Source organism: Prinia subflava, chromosome 1 (genome assembly GCF_021018805.1).
Source record: "Prinia subflava isolate CZ2003 ecotype Zambia chromosome 1, Cam_Psub_1.2, whole genome shotgun sequence".
NCBI classification, from domain to species: Eukaryota; Metazoa; Chordata; class Aves; order Passeriformes; family Cisticolidae; genus Prinia; species Prinia subflava.
Window position 1 is genome coordinate 69373947 of NC_086247.1, and position 24182 is coordinate 69398128.

Sequence of the window (24182 nt, forward strand, 5' to 3'; positions counted from 1 at the left end):
TGCTGTGAGTTATAGCTGCTTAGACACCAGGTGTCCAGTCAGAGAGGTTAATTAGAAACTTTTTTCTGTCTCTGGAACGTCAGTAACTTGTTTTTCAGTAACAGATGAAAGGCAAAAATAATACATATTGGGTTGTTATACTGTTAAATTGGTATAGAAAGATAGACTGGGAAGTTCAGTATTTCTATGAGAACTCAAAGCTTGATAAATCTCTCTCTTCATTTCCCTACCTCCAGCCTAAGTATTTGACCTGGTACAGAAAAGACATGGAGATCAAATTTTCAATGATGAATTCTTGATTTCCTACTGCTGGAACAATTCTTGAAAATTACAGGTTCATGGGGCTATTTTAGGAAGAATGATGGCAATTATGGGGACAAATTGAAATAGTTACTCATACTCATAATTGTAGTGGCCTAGGAAACAAAAAATCCCATGGACCAGAAACGTAGTCCACTCCCATGCAGACCTCAATATCTGTAACTGAATGACATCCTGCAGATCTAAAACCTTATTAAAACTCTGAGAAAATAGGGTCTGAATCTACACTGAAACCCACCATCCATTAAACAAAATCATTGGGCACTCATAGCATTCAATACAACATTGCATATCCTAAACAAATCTGCGCTACATTGAATTCAATGCTGTTGACCAAAAGGTCAAACTTTCATTCATGTTTTTGTACCCTTTGCTTCTAACCAGGCTTAACAAGAACAAAAATCAAGCAGGATACTAAGTCTATTTTACAAGTTAAATACTTCACTCCATTTCAAACTTCTCCCAAACTCTCTTGGGAAAAAAAAAAACCCAGTCTTTACCACTCAAATTTTCCATTTCTTCAATTGTCCATTTAATTAGTAGCGAAAACAATAGAGATTTTAATATCACTTTTTCAGAAAACAAACAAAACCAACAGGAGCTGTTGCAATATTAGTCTTTGAAAAAATCAGAAAAGTTAAACTTACATGTAAAAAAAAAAAGTTATATATAAAAAAATTTTTATAAAAAGTAAAAGTAAAAACATATACAAAGACAAGCTATTTCTATTGCAACAACTTGTGTTTCAGGGTGATTAATTCCATTGTAAAAATGAAACCAATCAGACTAGATACACATTTTGCACATATTTTTCAGGAATGTAGAAGAATGCAATTTATCCTTACTCATACATTAATTAGATGTGTTGTATTGTGCTGTATTTGGATTAGTTACCTGAATTATGTTAAATATTCTCCTTCCACAGAATTGAATCTTCTAATATTCTACTATATAGTTAATGCTTCCATGCTAGATTACTCCTTTTTTAAAATGAGGAAACGCAAAACTACATAGGACGAAGTTAAAATACATTTATTTTTAAAGTGATACTTAAATTAATTCCTAAATTGCCTTAAGCCTTTCATAAATTTAAAAATCATTCTCCACAGCTTTTTTTAAGGAGGATCCAGAGGAAACATAACAAATAATAAAATATTTAAAATCTGTTAGTAACTAGATTACTACCTTTTTTTTCATACTTAGAAACATTACCATATATTCACAATCTTTGCCCTCTGTAGTATTACCAAGTACTGGAAAGTCATCAAAATTGTATACAATATGCTACTTCAGGCAAAGCAGATATATTATTTATTATTCACTCTAACAGCCCTGGGCTCTGGTTTGACATTTCAAAATATTTAGCCATGGTAATGACATGGGATATTTCTATTCATTTCTGCACTGAGACTGCTGTAAGAATAAATTAATCCAGTCAACATACAAACTTTCCTTAGTGACCAAAACTTTTAACAGCCATAGCCTTGCTCTTTAACAAACCTTTAATAGGTGAAGAAATAAATAAGAAACCACAGTTGCAGGCAGTGTCAGCGCACAGGGCATGTCCTACTGCACAATGGGAGAGAAAACAGGTATGTGTAGAGAAAAGTGGAAGAGAAGAAGGAGAGAGAGAGACATATTCATGAGCAGAAATTTTACTCAATCTAGTGCTGCGCTAATATGAAGTCAAAATATGATTGTTTTGAGTTTTTTCATCATGACAAGTGCAGTGGGATTTCTGGAGGAAAAATGTAAATGTTTTGAGGATGTCTAAGGTGAAAATAGCAGGTTGATGCTGTATTTTTCAGTGGTAGAGGGTGGCATAATGGGAAACAGATCAACACAAGAATGGATGAAGAGTTCATGTTTGTGACCAAGATTCCCCTGAGATTTGCAGCAGAGGGAGAGCAGACCATATACAAAGCCATTTGGAAATGTAAAAGGGGTCAGAAGAAACTTGCAACATGGCAGGAAATGCAAAAGTTATTCCACACTAAAAATACAAAAACTAGTTTCTGAAGGGCAACCAAGAGAGGATCCCAAAGAATGAGCAACTGAGAAAATGCAACTCACTGATCTTTAATGGTTAGATTGAATACTGAATCTGGACCTCAGCTAGAAAGACATCATTGGTTTCCATGGCTATTTTTTACTTAAGACTTCCAGTTTGTAACTAAGACAGTTTTATTCAGGAGCTATAGACAGATTGATGTTATTGATTTTCCGGAATCATGTATTGCCACTTTATGTTCTGTTGTTATTTTCAAGGTTTGAAATTCCATAGGTGATCAGCTAGTTGACTGCAGAGATAACAGGCAGTTAGCAAATCCAGTGCACTATATTTACACAGTGGATTTAACATCAAATTCACGGTGAGCACAATTCCTGCGTCATTCACGCACCACTGAGCTCCTTTGCATTTATACAGCAGTTGGTTCACTGCTCACACTGTGGCCAGGGCTTCCCTGACTACAAAGAGGTTGCTGTCTCTTAGATCAGTGCTCCATTTCCCAGGGCTGTCTTTCTGTAAATACACCCTTTCAAAGATCTCTGTACACTCTCTTAATACTGGTGTCTAATTATGACTTTTAAACAATTTCTTGGAATAACATGGCTGGGAGTTTATGGAGACAAATTCCTTCTTTCTGAAGTGCACTGTGCATGTCTTCAGAATAATCTTCTGTCCTCATATTTCCCATATGTCCTCCAAGAGAGTCCTCTTGGGTCTGGCACAGTGCTCAGATAGTACAGTTAAGAATATTGTTCAGGCATCTATACCAGGTTTTGTTTGGGCTTATTTTAAGTTTTAGAACTCTTAGGTGGCAAAGCAGTTTAGTTTTCCATTTCAATCCTTACACTTGCAATACCTGCACATAAAAAAAGTTTTGAAAAATATATAAATAGAAAAAAAAGTTACCAGTGAAACCATTCAAACTGAATTTTACCTTGGCTTATTTATTTTTAAGGGCAAAAAGCAGAATATCAGAAAGGTTATAAGGAATAGCTCAACAACAATTTCATATTATTATTATTTTATGACTGAATTTAAAGCAGGTATAGAGAGGATATTTGGGCTTTAATTTTGTTTCCAGAATCTCAGGCACTGTGTTTCATAATGTATTTTATGCTGCATTACCAGAGTTTTATGCTGTGTTAACACCATTTTATAGTATAATGGAAAACAAATGGGTACAAAAGACAGGTAATATGGAAAATAAACTGTAAAACATTTTTTGCTAGTTCCTGTGCTGTACACTGATAACATTACCAACAAAACAAACACTGATAACATTACCAACAAAACAATGGCTTTTCAACTATCCTCTACTTCAACCTAATTTTGAAATGAGCATTTACTGAATCATATATTTTCATATAATGGTAAAGAGACAGACTGGGATCCCAATTTTGGAGCTGAAAGCTTTCCAACACAAGCACTTAAGCTTTATAAATTTAATTTGGCTTGATTTTTCTGTACAAAGTATGATATATTACGGAAGGCAACTATTAAGGATTCAAGAAAGTGAAAGAAAAGAAGAGATAAGAATTTGCAGCTAGTAAAGGGATTTACACAAAAAAAGGAAAAGATTATTCTTTAACAATTAAAATTAAACAGGCTTCCTTTTCTGCTCTCTGAGTTTTTTTGACCTTTTCCTCAAAATGAGTGTGTTCTCCACTGGAATTATGAACAGCTTTAGACTTTTTTTCAAGAGAAGATTCAGTGGAAAATTGTAAGAGTACTCAAATACTAGAAAAAAATGCAGGCAAAATGGTAGATATCAACATATTTGGACTGTTTCAACTTTGAAAGAGACAGAGAAAAGCAAATACAAGTCTTTAAATGCAAGAATGGCAGTGAAATGAAATCATCTGGTATCTAGGTACATAGTAAATAGGGCAAGAATAAAATGCTAATAATGCAGAAACAAAATTTAAATCAGACATTAAAATCCCCTACTAATTGCAAAATCTGTAAGAAACTGAACGGTTTGAAAACATCATTATCTTCATCCTAGGATCTTTAAGAAGAGGTTAATAAAAAATGCTGGGAATAGGTGTAGTTGCACTTTGCTATGATTAATTTGATTTGGCTTCCCATGGAGAATAAACAGAACTTGGTGTTGAATTTTGAACATTTTTCTCCTGCTAGGTTACCTTTCAGCTTTTAAACCAGCTCCTTGGTTCAACTCACTGTGCAACCACCTAAAAAGGCTGGGGTAGCACAGAGACAGAAACTGGCTACTGGAAACAGGGAATTGGTAAGTTTGGAAGCAACAGTAGTCATCTGATCCAGGCTCCCTGCTCAAGAAGGGTCATCGCAGAGCACATTGCACAGGATTGCCACATGGAATTGTTTCCTTTGGCAGACCTGCTTGGCATATGCAAATGAAAGATATTTATAGAAGTAAGCTGCCTTCTCGTATTATACCGTGGTCTATTTGGAAAGACTTTTTTTGTTGACAACAGTAATGAGAGGGTCCTGAACTATGTTTGAAATTCCTAGGAACAGGAACAAGTTGAATAAGAATGTGATTGAACCTCTATACAAACTGGGGACATGTTAGAACTCTTTTTAAATTCCACACACTCAGGAAATTTTACTAGTTTCACAGAATAAACAATTATTACAAATGCCATTTGTCAAGATTTCTAAACAGGATATTTGGCAAAAAGACCAGAAGCGCTTAATTCCACTTATTTAATACTGTGAAAAGAGAAGAAATCTTCCATCAAAGAAAATCCTGGTTATAGGCAAAGCGAAGAATCAACTTGTGTATATATATATATATCAGAAGCTTTCAATGAGAACAGTGTTTACTGAGAGCAAGAGGCAGGAGTGAGACAGATTTATGGAATTTAATTACATTTTTTCCTCTTGTGTTCCTAAAAAAGGTGATTTCCAACACTTAATTCTGCTATTCCATCTCAACCAGCTCTCAGTGACTAATCTTTTCTCACCAGCAGCTGTCAAGACTTCAGAACTTTTTGGGAGGACTATTAAAAGGTTTGGCATCTACATATAACATTTTCTACAAGTCTTTTTCAAAATCTATTTTCACAAACCAATTCATTCCACTTAGTTATCACTTTTTTTTTTGTGTTTTTAATGCTTTCTGTATATCTAAATATTCAATTTTTCTTTTAATTTTATTTCTTGTATTATGGGCAAGAAAAAGTGTCTTACTTTTTCATTTGGTTGCTTTTCAACTAAGATAAATCCCACTCTGATATTTTCACTCTGCTGTCATCCATGTAGATCGGAATTTTCTATGGACTTTGAGGATTTCTCAAACAGATAAGGTAATTTTTATGTGTCAGAGGTCCTTTATTTCAAGAATAAATTTCCAAACGTGATATATACTAAATATATGCTCCATTATTAGTAAAGTGGATTAATTTTTTTAAAAAAATTAAAGTGATTAGGATCTGAAAATATATGAATATAAGTCACAAAAATCAGTCACTCTACCCATATAGGAATCATACTATCATTTCATCAAAAGAAGAAAAGAAAAAAACAATGGGAACATCTTTTAGGATCCTATATTAATCATTCATGTGCAGAACAATGAAAACTAAAGAGCATTTCAAATTTTCCAGGGCCTTTGTTTCCTAATTGTCAAATTCAGTATAAGACAAGTAATAAGAAAGAACTTGAAGCAAAAAGGACAAAGAACTGAAAAAGTACAGTGTTCTTATAAGTCTCCAAAGACAGTTTTGAAAATAGCAGTACATGATAGCTTATAATTTACAGTCTGGTGAGAATTTTGCATATTTCTAAGCATTATTAAAAACAATTTATTTCAACAGAAAAAAAAAGGAATTAAAGGATCCCAATGCAAGTGTAAAAATTGCTAGAGACATGAAAGAATTTCATATGAAGAAGAAATGAAGAGATCTGCACTGAAAATTTAGGAAATAAAACTTGCTGAATGTATACAACATAAAAGACAGTATAGTGAGGATAAATTAGGCACCTTACTTCTGTATTTCTGCAGTACAAAATCATAAGAATATTCAACAGAACTTAAAGCCAGAAAATTCATAATATTTAAATGAAAATATTTTTGTGCTATGTTAAATTACTCTATGAAATGTGATGAAATAATTGTAACTCAAAAGCAAGATAGATTTTAAAAAGCACATCAAATATGTCTATAAATAAAGAACACCTATAATTACCAAAGATCATGAATAATTAAACAGCTTGTAAACCATGAAATAACTTGTTCTGTATAATTCTCCTCTGATCCTCCTCTTTATTTTGTGATGGATGTAGGAACACATTCTCTTATATCATATATATTTATTAAATTTCATGGTTTACCACAGAAGTACCAGACAAATTTACCTCAAATATATCAAAATACACACGCTGTTGATAAAACTTGTCCAGTCCCTAACAAAACTCCAATCAATGCAATTTAAAGAGGTTCAGCGTATATGTAGTAGATGTAAGCAAATTCCTGTTAATGCCTCACTAGCTGGTTGTATAAATAAGAGCTTTGAAAGTGCTGCCCTTGTCTTTCAGAAACACACACACTCTTCAACACCCCACAACACAAAGAACTAAACCCACAGAATTTTCTTCCACTTTCTCCTCAGGTGGGTCTTAAAAGAGAACCACATAGCATAGTTACAGGCATATTTACTAATCCTGTTTTTGCAAGTTCTTTTACAATGTTTTATTCAATGTCTTTTATTCAATTCAAAATCTGCCAAGAAGGAAGTTAATAAATACCTGTAGTCCAGTAACACTGATTGCCATTACCAAGAAATCAGGAACAAGCCATGAGAAAAATATCTGAAAACAATTCCAAAAAACAATTATGAGCGACTAAGCAGCAATTTGTATGGCAGTAAAAATCCCTATAATTTAAACTTAGATGCTCTCCTGGTGCAGTAATTAACTAATTAGATTCTGTTATTGTTATTACTATTCAAACTTCAAAAATTATTTTTTATATTTCTTTCAATTTAAATAGATTATTTTGGTGGACATGTTAAATAGGGGCAAGATTGATTTACTGGCTTTAAAATTTTTTAATCAAAATATTTGATCATATTGTTAAAAATAAAATTCCTATAGGGCACGGTTAAGGCAACAAAATAATCATTCCAAAAAAAAAAAAAAAAAAAAAAAAAAAAAAAAAAAAAAAAAGTTTAACAACTTTAATAATGATCCATACTAAATTAATAATAAATACAGTTGAACAACTAGAACACATAATTTAGTGATCTAATTTAAAATTCTGTTTCTATTCATGGAATGCCTGTGAACAGTTTATAGGATTATTTAATGTACATTATCATTATCTGAATTTAGTCAATGGCATTTAAAGGTACTCTTTTGAATCTGAAGATTGTCATCAGATTATGATTAGGAACAGGTATTTTTGAAAGCTATTACTAGCTATTATTGTTCAAGTAGTAATTAGTCATCCCTTGTATTTGCATTAATTTTATTTTTGGACAAATCACACTGTGTGACGCAGCTCCATTCCCTGAGAGTACTGTTATTTTTTCCTAGAGTCTCTGTTCCAATATGAATCCCATAAAACTAGAAAATTCTATGCATATGCATAGAAATAAGGTTTACCTTATTTCTAGAAAGCAATTTAAAAATCCAACACAATCAGTTTAAAAACTCAGGTGGGTCTGAGGAGTTGTGCCTTTCCTTTTGTTACTCAGCCTCTTGTCATGTTCACGGAAGAGCTCTGCCCTCTGTGGCTGAACTATATCTGTTGGTGAGGCAGAGGCTTCCTCACTTTGCCTGTTGGATCCTTGTTTACTGCACCTTTTTTCTTGACCTTTATCTCCTATGCACGCTGCCCTTCGTGTATGATCTGTCTCACTCAGAAGATTTTGACAGCTCATTCTGTGCTACAAGGTTGGCTTTAACACATGGATTTTGGCTACCACTGTTCCAGTTCCTAAAGACTGTAATTCATAGTGACCTAAAGGCCTGCTGATCTCCAGGAGGAGCATCATCAGAGGCTTCACACTGATTGTCAATGCATCCTTCCCAATACTGTAAATATTTGTCTGTGAGCTGCCATAGGGCACTGCTTGCATTACTGTTTAGGCACATATCTCAGGGGAATATGAAGAAGGGTGTACATGCAGGATGAAAAGTTTGCAGTGTGTCAGTTTTAGTATTGAGTTTACTTTGGAAAAGGATATAACCTCAGAGAATGGACATTGGTTTACATAGCTTTATTAAAAAAAACAAACAACTGTTTCCAAACATGCACCAGCGACTCAAGCATAGGTACCATAAAGCTGGAGCATATGGTCCCATGTCATTGGGAATTCTCATTTTCTCCCTGAGCAATATCATTGGTAAGGTTGAATGCTTCTAACATTATCCATAAAATGTTCTCAGTCTGCTGAAATTTGGTCCAAGTTTGACGGAATTACATATGTCCATTGGGAACTGCTGCTCTAACACAAGGGAACTTTCAACATGGGTATTGGGACAGGCCCACAGGAAGCCAGGAACCACCCCAAACAACAGTGCATTTGCAAGGCATATTTCCGTGAACTACTGTCTCCAGTGTAAACCAGAGTTACAACAAATACCATTTGTCTGTTAAATGTGTGTTTATATACAATAATAAATATATAATAAATATAAATATATAATAAATAATAAATATACACAATAACATGTATCATGCTGTTATTGTAATACACCTTAATACAGATAGATACACAGAATATTCATTTATTCATTTTTATTCAAAAAAGTCAAATACAAGAGAAAAATATAAGACTGGAAGGAATACTAAGCAAGTTGCAGACAAAACAAAACTAGGAGGAGCTGTTGACTCCCTCCAGGGCAGGAAGGCCCTGCACAAAGACCTCCACAAACTGGATGGCTGAGCAATCATCAACACTATAGAGTTCAACAAGGGAAAGTGTCCGATTCTACACATGGGATGGGGCAACCCTGGAAGTGCAGATAGACTAGGGAAGGAGGTGCTGGAAAGCAGTGCCATGCAAAGAAATCTGAGGGTTCTGGTCAATGGCAAGTTGAACATGAGCCAGCAGTGCCCTGGCAGCCAGGAGGGAAAACCCTGTCCTGGGGGCATCAGGCACAGCATGGCCAGCTGGGCAAGGGAGGGGATTGTCCCCTCTTCTCTGAGCTGGGGCAGCCTCAGCTGTTGTGCTGGGAGCAGTTTTGGGTGCCATAGTATAAAAAAGACATTAAACTATTAGAGAGCATCCAAAGGAAGGCAACAAAAATGGTGAAGAGCCTATAGGGGAAATTGTTTGAGGAGCAGCTGAGGTCACTTGGTCTGCTCAGCCTGGAGAAGACTGAGGGGAGACCTCACTGCAGTTACAACTTCCTCATGAAGGGAAGAAAAAGAGCAGCACTGATCTCATCTCTGTGGTGACCAGAGACAGGATCCAAAAGAATGGCCTGAAGGCCTAAGCATCTGGGGAAGTTTAGGTTGGATATTAGAAAAGGTTTTTCACCCAGAGGGTGCTTGGGCACTGGAACAGGCTCCCCAGAGAAGTGGTCACAGCACCAGCCTGAGAGAGTTCAAGAAGTGTTTGGACAATGCTCTTGGACACATGGTGTGACTCTTGGGGATGGTCCTATAAAGGGCCAGGAATTGGACTCGGTGACCCTTGTGAGTTCCTTCTAGCTCATTCTGTGATTCTGTGATTCTGTGATTCTGTGTATTTATTCAAATAAAAACTAATTTTTGACCCAAAGTTATGAAATTGGCTTATATAAAAGTTATCCACTAGTCTTTAAAACTGCCTGAGAATTAGCTACTTAACTCTTTCTGGGTATTAATAGGGTTTAGGTATATAATTCCATTTAATCCCTCATAAACCTATATGAATTTGTGATATAATATATTTTAAACAGTGACCAGTTAGAAAAGCAAGCCAAAAAATGTGAGGTTATAATATTAAAGAATTCGAGCTCACTGTGGAAGCTAGTGTACATGTAGACAATGTAGACATAATCATGAAATTGAAGTTATCAAATACTAATCTACTTCTGAAGAGCAATGGTTAATTTTTAGGAGAACCTATTAATTCAAGCAGTATATCATATTTAAATTTTGAATATATTCAAGTCGTCTGATCAGACCTTTATACAAGTCAAACATAAGCTTTGTTGTCAATGATTTCACCACAGCAAAAAATCAACACAAGATCTCGTGACAAACTGGGAGAAAGTATCTTCATCAGTGGTCCACATCTACACCAAACATGCTATTTCAGGAAATAAATCATATTTATTCAGGTCAGATAACATATGACCTGAAAACAACCTCAGCTAATATGGTCTAAAATATAAATTTTTTTGGAAGAGTACCTAGCATGAAAGGTTATTTTAAGGATGAATGATAAAATTAATGGTTCTTAAAAACAAACCCATTCAATTTTTTCTATCACTGCTGTTTTAGGTTAGAGGTAAAAATGAATTAGGGAAAATAAAGATCAAATATTATGCAGATATTTTCTGCTAAACTTACTACTTTACATAGCAGAGATGCTATGATCCTAAAACAGCATTATTAGGTTGTGAAAGTTAAACTCTGAAAATTAAGGCTAAATGATGGTTTCTGGTACAGCTCTAATTGTGTCCTGTCCACCTGCATTATGAGGAAGATTTTAATTACCTAATCACACTCATTTTTGCATAGGATCTCTGCCACTGCTAGTGTATAACCTTTCTAAAGAAAGAGTAATTAATTGCTTTGTGGATTTTCATGTAGTGGTCATGACAACAGGAGGTGAAGGTTTGATGAAAATTATTTGGCTTCTCAATATTGCTATTTTTTCTATCTTAACATTTGCTACATTTTGTGCAGCCTTGTTCCTGGAAAAAGCTGTATTGTTCTGAGTGAAACTAGCTAAGTATAGCCTGAGGCAGACACATAGCATGAAAAAATTCATACCTAACTTTAAAATTTTGCAAAGTTATAAACCACTGAAAAGAGGATCTATTTAGGTGGAAGTGTCAGAAAACCTCCATAGTAGATATTACAACCAATTTCCCTATAATATGCCCTTATTTTTAACTGGCATTAATTAGTTTCCATGTAATGATTTCAGTCTTATAAGATTTGTCTTAAAAGCCTGTATTTGAACAAAGATGGGAAAAGACAGAAGGTTAGGAAAGTAATTTATAACTGAAACTAAACAGAAAAACATATCAATGTGAGGACACTGGAAATCCAAGCTTAGAATTCAGGAAAAGGAGATCTATATTGCCTAGGCAAGAACTGGTAACAAGCATGCAGCAGAGAACGGCAACTCAGGAAAAAAAGGGAGACAGAATGGTGGAAGAACTAGACTTGACTGGGAAATCTTACTATAACCTTATAATATACATATTATAGGGTTATTATAATAACCTTATAAAATATATGAGGGGATAATAACCTCATTAGAGACAGGAATGAAAAAGTCAGATCAAAAGATAAGGAAAATCAAAGCTCAAAGTTCAGGAGAAAATCAGATAAGATGAAGTCCATGGAAGAACAGCTACTAAACCCTCCTGATAGAGTGGACTGGGTCTGAAGCAGAAAGACTAGGTTCAGGGAAATTTCATTCTTTCAGGGAAATGTTGGCACATGCTGCACTCATCTCATGGGTATGTCAGCCTTATTTATTTATTTATTCTCTTTATCTCCACGTGACTTGTGCTTTAGACACAAGAGTGTCAATGGCAACATACATTCACAATCATTACAATAAAGGGAAATCCAAATAACTACACAGTCACGTTAATTCTGAGACTTGTTATTTCAACATTCTTCAATTTACAGTAGTGATATGGTTCTTGTAACTTAGGTTTTCATTTTTTATCTCTTTATTTCAGCTTTGGCTCAAACCTAGGCTGGATGTTTACCAGCAACAAAGGCCATTTATAGACATCTATGAAGATTTCAATATTTAAAACTTGCCCTAAAACTCTTTGGCTTACAGCTAGTTTTCAGTTTAACTGAGTTTTAAAATTCTTTTGCTATGCTTCTGTTTTCTGAAAACACCACAGTCATTCTCATTTGCATTATTTATACTTTTGCACATTACTTTCACTTCTGTATTCTATTTGTATTTTATTTGTATTATTTATACATGTGCACTGGACTTGGCTTTATCTTCCCAGTATTTAAAGCATACATTTTTTTTAATGTACTGTGGCTATTTTATTACCCAGTGAGTATTAATTAGTCCTAGGTATTAGAATGAAAATAGAATCTGAACAAGTGTTCAGAATTTTCTTCAAGGAAGGTTGATATTTTTGATGTAATAAACAAAACACTTTTACATACCCTAAGCAGCCCTGAAAGTTTTTGTTCTTTGATATATTTCCATTTGTCCAAAGCAACTGTAAAACACACATCACACCACTAAGGATATGAAAGCAAATATATACTGAAATACATGTTTTATCTGTTTCTACTAGCAGCTTCCATGGGTTTAGTTTTGATGGTTTCCCTACAACATTTTCCGCTCACATACAGTGGGAATTTTCAATTTATAATGTCTTTAAATCTATGCATTAAATATGTTGGCTTTTGGGGACCTTTGTAATGATGGGCATTTTGAAGCTTGGATTGCACCAGCAGAATTGATGCATTAAAGTTTCTCCATCATGTGCAAAAGGAAACAGTCCTCCTGTTCCACCATGACTTTCAAAATATATGGAGACATATACAGACATGCAGATAGAGTATTGTGGGTTGACACTGGCTATTGCTCTGTAACGCCCCTTCTCAGATGAACAGGGGAGAGAATTTATAACAAAGGTTCAGGAATTGAGGTACAGACCAGGAGACAACATTCACCAAATATCAACACTGGCAAAACAGGATCGAATTAGAGATATTAATAGATTCTATTACCACAAAATCAGAGTAGAGTGAAGATAAGTAAATAAATCTTTAAACCACCTTTTCCTCACCCCTCCTCATTCCTGGGCTCTACCTCCCCCTTTGTAGCAGTGCTACAGTTCATTACATGTTATTCCTGCTCTTACCTGGGGAGAAGAGTCTTTCCTCTGCTCCAGTGTGGGTTCCCTCCCATGAGAAATAGTTCTTCATTAACTTCTCTAGTGTGAGTCCTTGCTATGGGCTGCAGTTCTTGAACTGCTTCAAGGTCGTCACTCTTCCATGGGGTGCAGTCCTTCAGGGACAGCCTGCTCCAAAGTGAGTCCCTTACCGGGTCACAAGCCTTACCAGCAAGCCTGTCCTCATGTGGGCTCCTTTCTCTATGGATCTGCAGATCCTTGCCAGGAGCCTTCTCCATCATAGGCTTCCCACAGGGTCACAGCCCCTGTTGGGCATCCATCTACTTCAGCATGGATTGCCTCCATGGGCTGCAGGTGGATCTCTGCTCCACCATGGATCCCCATGGGCTGCAGATGGATCTCTGCTCCACCATGGATCCCCATGGGCTGCAGGTGGATCTCTGCTCCACCATGGATCCCCATGGGCTGCAGGGGCACAGCTGCCTCACCATGGACTGCACCACGGGCTGCAGGGGAACCTCTGCTCCAGCATCTGGAGCACCTCCTGTCCCTCCTTCTCCACTGACCTTGGTATCTACAGAGTTGTTGCTCTCACATAGCCTTGCTCCACTCTTCTCTGGCCACAGTTACATCTGTGCAATAACAATTTTTAAATTTCTAAATTTGTTATTACAGAGGCCCTAATATCACCTCCAACTGGCTCAGCCTTGGCCGGCAGCGGATTTGTCCCAGAGCTGGCTGGCGTTGGCCCAATTCCCCCCATTAGACAAAGGTGAAGCTTCTGGCAGCTTCTCACAGACAACACTCCTGTAACCCCACCACTGCCAAAACCTGGTAATGCAAACCCAATATATACAAATATATACTAAAAAATCAACATCACGTTGATTCAAGGGTCAAAATTCAAGTTACCTTACTTTAAGCAATAAAATTAAGTTCTTATCAGGAGAATAATCCTCTTCAGTGTACTAATAAAAAGGGGGAAAAAAAAAGAAAAAAATGAGTAGATAATGATTTTGTGATTTGAAAGATTCAGAACTCATATGTTCAAAGCATTTCTTGTTGCATCAGTTACCAAATATGATTAAATTAGGGACAGCACGTAAGTGCTTAAAGTTAGACAAGTAACCAATAAGCCATGCACATGGACAGAAAGTGTGAGCTTCTCTCTCATCCAGGACTCATTTCTCACAGGATTTTGATGCACATTGAACAAGAAGTTCAGGGTTTTTTCAGGTAAGTGGTTTCCAAAGAATGAGTTTTTATTGTTCCTCCTTTTCTGTTGCAACACATTTCTGCAATGGTACAGGTACAGACAGGTGGCCTGGAGGCTTTTTTCTATAAAAATACTTCTGTATTCTTTTCACCCTTCTTCTCATTTTTATCAAACTAATGAGGTGAACAAAACAGTAGAAAGTCATCACAGTTTGCACAAGCTTAAAAAATGGAGAGACATCAACTGATTGAAACCAGGATGTGAGACAAAACACTCATTAGTTTGTCAATTATTTAGACATCTACAAATACTTGATTAGTTAGTCTTTAATTTGCTCACACAATTCTTTAAAGTGTGTTGTCTCTGTGTGCTCTCTTCACTTCTTGTGGTCTCTATTTTTTCCAGTAAAAGAGAGCAACCTGATTGTTGTTTTATTCATGAATAAAAAATGTACATCAGTATGGCTGCATCTCAGAAGGAATGTGCAATTAATTAGCAAATAAAAGTGTATTTTTCTTGAGGGCTAAATAATTTAAATGAGGTACCAAAGATTTAGACACTACTCAGCTCTTGCTAGCAGGCTTTATAATGAAGTTATGTGTGTATTTAAATATTTCTTACTAATTGTTCCCTACATTCAGTGAAAATTGCCTGTTTTATAATAGATTAGGTGTCAGGATAACTGACCTAATTAAATTAAATTAAGATTTTCCTACTTAGCACTCTATGTATTGCAGCTACTGCAGGAAGAGAAAGCAGCAACTCCCTGAATTTTGATGTCTAAACCCTAATCTTGCAGAAATTCATGTTAGCCAATAAAAGTTATCTGTTCAATATTCCAGTCAGCAAATCCACAGCCTATAAATATGAATGCTAATTTATGCAACTTACCACTTGAATTTACCTAGAAATCTATGACATAGAAGATGAATAATATTTCAGGCAATATTACTGAAATACAATGTAGATATTTCTCCTAGTCTCAAAATTTGTTTTTGCAGATGCTGCAGATTTGATTCTTGAGAGCTTTATTTTAATCACATACACATGAGCACCAAAATTAATGACTACATGGGCCAAGTAGGATTTTTCAACCAGCTGCTTGTATTTTGGCATATCTTCATGTCTGAGATTAGAATTAAGGTCTAGGTATCTAAAACTGGGTTTTAGAGTTCTGCAGACAGGAATAGCAGAAAAAGAATGGGCTCCCAGACAGACACTACTATCATTCTAAAACAAGAGCTGGTTGGTAATTTGTTTTTCCAAAGACAAAATGCCCTAAGGTTTTCAAGAAGGATGTGTTACGTACCTTTGCAAATTCAAACATGAGTAATGGAATTACCACTAAGTGTCCTGAATCCACAGTAGAGTGAGAGGTTTCAGTTGAACATGTTACTTTCTTAGTGCCCATTATCACAAAATCAGACAGAACAAGAACTTAAAGAATGTATCTTAGACTCTTAGACACCAGTTTTAATTTTCTCTCCCTGGGAAGGAAAGTAAATTCCCTTCTCTTCCTTTTTTTTTTTTTTTTCCTATCCCGTCATCTTGTTCTCAGTCTCCATTTTGGATATTACCAGTTCCTCCCTATCCCCACAGAACCACAAAATACTCATCATATTGTTTGATTTCCCAAAAGAAGTCTTACAACCTTCTATGAGGTATTTTTATCAGTAGTTTTTTTCCTATCTTTTTTTTTTAAGGAAAAAATATCAACAAAAATAAGAAACACACAGTACCAAATCCCCCCAAGCAATTATCTCCCTATTTGTGAAGGCTGGAGAGAGAATAATATCACTGCTCAGCAAAAATAGCTTTTTGTATTTTTCTTATGCAACATTTTGCTTTACGTTAGACCTAAATTTTCTCTGAAATACCAAATTCCTTCTTGATTGGAAGGGTCACAGACATGCATGATGTGAATTACTAATATTTTGCTATGATAAAGGTCAAATAACAGTATTCCTATAAAGCCTATTTATCAGATTATTTTTTTATATTCTTCAGGGCAGATCTCAGCTGGAGTAAGCTGCCCTAACTCCAGGAGTCCTGATAATTTATCCTAAACTGGGTAGCTGACCCTTAGTTTCCAAACATCAAGCTTTCCAAAATGGAAACAGAGAGATAACAATTATATCAAAGAACAGAGGCAGTTGAAAGAGAGCATGTCTGATGTGACATTTCCACACTGTTACATTAAATTTGCAATGGAAATAAAGCAGAGTAGCAGCTCTTACTACCTTAGGCTCTATAACCACTAAATGTTATGCACCCCTGGCAAGAAGAGATGACACCTTTTTGCCGTCTGTCAACATTATTCAAAAGGAGGAAAAATCATCTGTAGCTGCAGAGATTTGTTTGGGCTACTTCCATAAGCACCTCCTACAGAGAGTCAAAAGGATTGTGGGACTGCATCATTAAACACTCTGCCCTCTTCCCACACACTCTCAGTTTTTCTAATATCTCTGAGAACACATGCTTTGGAGGAGCTCTTCGGTTTACACTATGGTTCCTAACAAAAACAAATGTAGCAGGCAGAAGAAATTCAGGAGAACTGGGGATTGATGTCTTGAACATTTTAGATAATTTTAATTTATTGTTTTAATCTATTAAGGCTAATATATATATCCTATAGATATGTAGGGTAGAATATTCTAACTTCAAAATAAATTTGAAACCCAAAGGGAAAGGGAAATTAAAGGTATTTGTGACTTCTCATGTTCTGGCTCATTTTATATACTAGTTTCAACTGCAAATAAGTACCAATGCTTGAAAAGTTTAATAAGCTGTGTCAAATTATTATGATTGCCTTATCCTGATACATCACATAAAAGATATGCCATTAGGATAGTATATGCAAGACTAACTGAAAACTACTGTTCTTTTCCTCAGAAGAAAGATAATGTTTATGCTCTAATGTCACAGACATATTCAGCTCAGAAGAAGAGTTGGTAGATAAAAAGAATTCAGTTTATGCTTTTTAATGAAAAGTGGTAGAAAATAATAGACATGCTGCAACGTGTGACTTCACAGGGAATGGCTTTGCACAGGGAAAATTGCAGATTACCTTTTACTTTTTTTCAGATTACCTGTTCAGAGGGTAACTTGCCCTACGCACAGGATGTTTTCCTCTGAATGAGTGTAGAAGTTTATGAAGTAAATGTCATAGCAAAAATAGGATGGTGCAGCTCCATTTTATAGAATTATTAAAAAGTTTGAAGTGAGTGGAGAGAGCACCCTCAGACACAGGACTCACTCCTTTGCTCTGGTCAATATCCTGTTGTCCTTGATCCTGAAGGGGCTCATTTAGATTTTGTGATGCCTGTTTCTATTCAAAATGAAAATAACATGGATAATGTATGTGATCGTAACCAGAGGATAGGAATTAGAAGTGAAGCATGGATTTTCCTGATATTTTCATTTTATTAGTCTGGCTAACAATTTCATCAAGTGAAATATTGATTTTTCTGATGACAAATACAAGCAGAATCCTATTTGAATTCAGCTTAACCTAATTGCTATTTATCTAGCATTAAGGGGGAAAAGGGCAAAAAAGGTTTTCCAGTTTAATGTACCATAGCCTATGAAGCTATTTGTGAGCTTGACTGTACACTGAGGATCCCTTGTGAGAGACAGACAGCTGCCAAAACAAAAGATAACAAATATTCAATAGACTACTTTTTCTACTACATGTACCACTTTTTCTTTGAGTTCTACAACAAGGAAATATAAATGTCAACACAAACAATTTTGGGCAGAGTACATCACTGAATAATATTCTCTAAGAATATTTTGCATATGTTATTGAAGTATCTCTTATTATGCACAGACTTATTTTGAGAAATGATGCATGAAATGTACTATATACAATGAAGGCAGCCAGGGTATCCTAAAAGGGGAAAACTGCTTTTCTCCTTAGGATTTCTAACATTTTGGAACATTTCAGGCATCTTAACTTGGAGACAGAGAAATATAATCAAATCCAAAGTCTGAATAATTAAACTGGCTAGGTTGACATTGACCTTTGACTATCATAAACCATAGCAGTTAATAAAAGTAATATTTCAGACATATTCATTATTTCATGTCTAGAAGCCATATTTCATTTCTTATTGCCTATGAAAAAACAAAAGATTTCAACTAAACTATTACTCATCCAATAAAAAATAACTGATCCTTGCAAACTGTCTGATAATTAAACACAAGGTGTAAGAGATGCAGGGACAGTACATACACAAAAGAGACTGTGCTAATTAATAAGTTTAGCTTTAGTTATTCATTCAAATACCTCAAAGCATATTCATTAGTGTTTTGCAGAACATTTTGCAAAATAAGCAATTTGTATGCAACTGTGATACAATAGTTCATGAGGGCCAATACAGTTAAAACCTATTCTGTGTAATGATGATGGAATCATATTTCTCCTCAGTCAGCAATAGATGTGGAAACTCTCTAAAATAAATTTAGTACTATAATTGGGATCATAATTTTAAGTTATGGCATTTTCCAGTTTTATGTAAACCCATATTTTTTTCCTAAAATGAAGAAACAAATTTTGACCGTCTGAATTGAGCATGGTTTAGGAGTGGGAAACAAAACAAAAACAAAACAAAAAAACAGCTGGGAAACTGAGCCTACTAAGCATGAGTCACAGACTCACAGACTTGTTTAGGTTGGAAGTGACTGCTTGAGACCATATAGACCAACCTAATTATGAAATACTATTTTTATCCTGAAGAGATATTTTTAACTGAGGTCATCACTGTAGCTGTTTCACAGAATTGTGTACTGTTGCTTTTAGGTTAATATTAGGTTTTTTCATATTTTCTATAAAACTACAAAAATTGTAGCAAAAATATATCAGAAAAGCACTTTCTTTAGAAAACAAAGAGATGAAATAAGGATTTCATAATAACCTTTAATTTCCATAATAATCTGTTTTTTTAATCAGTTTACCAAGCGTTGTAACAGTAGATACAAAAGTAAACCAGGAAGGTAGAAAACAATTTTCTCTTTTGAAGAAGAGCTCCCAAGCTTTCTGTCCAGTGGTCAACATAACAAAAGAAAGCATACTCTTAAACTTCAAATTTGGCTGCATTTTTATTTCAGTTGTAAAACTTTTTTATTTCTGTGGTCAAAAATTTCTTGAAATGATCACTCATGAGTTTCCATTAGTTTATTTTCCACATTATAATGGCAAACTCACTTAACAGCATCTGTGGAAAAGCTTGTTCTTTCAGAAGGAGCATGCATACAACTGCATGTCATCAGGAAACACTTCAAAGAGTTAGACTTCCTTTATTTCCTGAACTTAACAAAATTACTTCCTACATCTATACTCCAGAAATATGACCATAAAGTAAAATATTTCTCTTCAATAAAACTTCCTTCTTACCCTAATCCCTCAGGAGATTTTGCCTAAGAAGAGCTACTGACATTGTTTTGTGCAGTTTTTTTTTTTTAGTTCTCCCCAGCAGCCAAATTCCTAAAACAATCCATTCAAATTTCTTACTCTGCAGTATTTTCAACCTAAAAAGCTGATATGCAAATTCACCTTAATCAGTCTTCTCTTAAGACTTTCTAGTCAGTAAAATTTAAAAGGATTTAAGTATTACTCTGTGTCCACGAGAGGACTACCCTAAAGAGAGTCTCAAAGTTTGTTTTTTTTAAAAACAACCTGAGAAAATATTTAGTAACCTCTGCATATTATGTAGAGAATTCATAGCAAAATACCACATTTTGAATTCTATGAAGAGTCCAGATTAGCAGAAGACAGCATGGCCTCCGAAATTAGCAATTTTACTGACAACACTTTAGACAAAAATTAAGCTCAGAAAATACTGTATTACATTCAGATTCTAAAAACTGAAAATTTTCTGAAGTAAACCATGACAGTGACTTATCATACAGTGTGTAAATTGAACTGGAAAAACTCTTAGAAGCAAATAATAAATTTTAATACATTTCATTTGCTTTTCTGAATTTCAGAAAGCCCTTAGTCATTAAAGTTAAGCAAAAAAACCAAAAACCATATTTTGTATCATCAGTTTCTCTTACCAAATGTTTTGTTCCTCTTATCCTGTCTCTCTGGGTAATAATAATTTGAAAGCAAACACTTCTTCCTCTGTTGAGCTATTGCTTTGGGGCCCTTTCTACCACAATAATCAGAGGAAACAACCTGAGTAAACTAGCTGATAGCTCTAAAAACAACCATTTAAAATCATTACCACCTTTACTCCTATTTTGACTTTGTTTTCTCACTTTCATATATTTACATTTTGAAGGATGTAAAATGGGAAGATTTTTCAAAAAATCCTGAGCAGTTGAAATACCAGACTAAATTACAAGTCCAAATACCCAAAGTGTTTTCAAAATAGAACAGCTGGTAGCATTTTTGAGTCATATTTTCCCCATGGGAATTTTAAAATGAATAATTTGTTAAAGATTATAATTTATAATGATTGATCAGAATATTTACATACCATAGCATAATACCACCAATTTTTACATTTGAAACCTTCATGGAATAAGCAAAACAAAATATATGTCACAATAAAAGACATATAATACCTGAATTTGCATTTGAAATTTACCAAAATATTTTCAGTATTATTTATTATGCCTAATGGTAATTTTGTACTTTTATAATGGAATGTTTGTAGTATAAGGCAAATTGGAGTCACTGTCCCAGCGACCTGTTACAAACCCTACAACAAAAGAATATGACAATTAAATGTACATTACACAGGTACTATGACTACCACTCAACTCCAAATTGCTTTTTGACTTACATTTGAATATGGTTTTTATATGTCTTTTACAATATTATGGTATTATTGCACTACTTTGGAGTTTGGACCTCCAAATCAGACCAAGCTGATTTGCAAAGATATTTAACTTCCACAGGTACATTTCCATAACATAGTATTTATTGTTGAAAATGAATTTTGCATTTTCCAAGTTAACACTTCTTGAGGTTTGGGGACCATTTTAGTCAATTTACCTAAAATTGATAAGATGGTATTTCTATTTATTCACACTTTTTCTTGAAAATTTCCAGTAGTATTTGTGGATTAAAATAATCAGTAGGAATACATAAAACATATAATATTTCTATAAACTCCAAAGATACACAGTAGCAACAAAGTATCTTTTAAAGCCATAGTTCTTCTGTCCACACTCATTGATTGATTACCCTTCACCATTCTTATGTATCACAGGAGAGTTGCTGAAGGATCATGCTGGATTTCCAGGTAGTTTACACTGAAGCCATGACAGAGACCACAGCACAAGGGAGACTCTCAGTCAAGTAGCCATCTTTTAATGTTTCAGTCAATTAATGTAATTTTTCTTTTTAAAGTTGTGAAATTAAAAGATAGATACCCATTAGAAACTGCACAGAGGCATGGCTACCACAGGTCTGCTTTTTAAGGTGGACTGAAAACTGGGAATGCGGAGGACAGGTACGACAAGGTAGAAGAGAAATTGTGGGTACCGAAAGCATGATTTTTTTTCTTTCATATATCTTAGGCAACTTGTTCATTCTTTTTTCAGCATAAAATACACTTGGATAACCAAAAATTGGACAAGAATATAAAGGATTCTCTAAACATTCAGTATTTCCTATAGACTTTGGAAATATAATATAAGGAACCACTGGAAGACTGGCAAAAGAAATTTTAAGTGCTTGGGGATGACTGTATAAATAACGCTCCTTCTTGCGGACCCAATCTTATAGGCTAGGCAAAGAAGGCTTTCACCACTGAAATGACTGTTGAGTTCATTTAAGCACCTGCTGAATTAAAGTCAGTCACTTGTCAGTCACTCTTTTTAATAGTGGATCAGGCCAACCCTCTGAATTTTGATAAGAAAATTTTCATGACCTTTAAGTAAACTGGCTTTGAGCACTTGAAGTTTGCATACTATTCTAGATATAATTCAAAGTGTAGTCTGGACAAATCAGAGAACAAAAAGTTAAATCAGAAGTCTCAACTTTGAGTGTAAGGCTCAGAGTTAGGGAGGTTATACCATTCTAGTAATGAAAGAAAAGGTTTTTTCATACAAAAGAGACTGCCCTCATCGACATGCACATTATGATTAACATTGCCACCTCTCATGAGAGTGCTCATCAATAAAATATGTTTCTGTAAGCTTAAAGAATGCTTAACGAATACTCCAGGAAGGTCCATAATTTCATCACCCCAGAAACAAAGGTAATTAAAGTCCAACAAAAACTTGAGATGACAGGTCAAAAAGCAAGGAGTAATGACTTGGAATTACTTCCATTTTTATTTTATGTATAACATTTCAGCAGAAATCTTTAGCCAAACTAATCCTGAAGTCATGGGCTTACTACTTACAGCACTTTTTAAAGACCTACATCTGGAACTTTCTGTCAATTCTCTGCAACTTTCTTCAGTTTGGACCAGACCTTGATTTAATCTCTGTTCCAAAGACAAGAAGAATTCTACAGTTTGGGTGCACTAGAGTGTGGTCAGCAGGTCGAGGGAGGTGATCATCCCTCTTTGCATGGCCCTAATGAAGCCACATCTGGGGTGCTGTGTCCAGTTCTGAGCTCCTCAGTACAAGAAAGATGAGGTTATGGAGAGTGTCCAGTGGTGGAAACAAAGATGATTTGAGGTCTGGAGCACCTCTCTTAGGAAGAGAGACTGAAGGACCTGGGTCTCTATAGGGAAGAGAAGACTGAGAAGGGATCTCATCAATGCATATTTATATCTCAGAAGCAGATGGTGTCAAGAGGATGGTGACAGACTCTTTTCAGTGATTCCCCATGGCAGAAAAAGGAGCAGTGGCCATAAACTAAAGGACAAGATGTTCCATTTCAGTGTGAGGAAGAACTTCTTTGCCACATTGAGGGTGGCAGAGCACAGGAGCAGACTGCCCAGGGAGTCTGGAGACATTCCAAACCCACCTGGACACTTTCTTGTGTAACCTGCTCTGGGTGACCCTGCCTTGGCTGGGGAATTGGACTGGATTGTCTCCAGAGGTCCCTTCCAATGTTAATGATTCTGTGATTCTCTGAAAATGCTTCAGCAGAACATTTTTTGGAAAGATTTTCTGTTCATGCAGTCACTTCATTCCTCATTACACAAAGAATCTAGACCTTAGAATCTTTCTGGCTTCCCTTTTATTTTTTTCTATAATAAATCATAGACACATAAATATACGGAAGTCCTTCTGTGATTATAATTTGAACCTAGACACTGGGTTTTGCCCACAGTTGTGTTCAAATATAATTTTTTCTAACTTCTTTTTCTTCTTCTTTGTGTTGTCATTGAGGGAAAGAGATAAGATCGTTGTTCTGGTTTGATTCGAACCGGGCGGAGACACCAATTTTTCTAGTAGTTTCACATTCACCAATTTTAACTTTTCTCAGACGGTGCACTAAATTTGTGTTTGCTTTCTTTTTTTTCTGTGAGATAGACTTTTGGGGAAAAAAGTACAAAATAGGCCTAACTTAAAAGTTGCAAAGATAGTTTTATTAACACACACAAAGGAAGGGGGAAAAAAAAGGAAAAGAATTGAAATTAAAAAAAGGAAAATTTGAACTTTTCAAAACTCATCTCTCCTCCCCACAAACTGTTTACTTTTCTACAACTAACACAGAGAGACAAAACT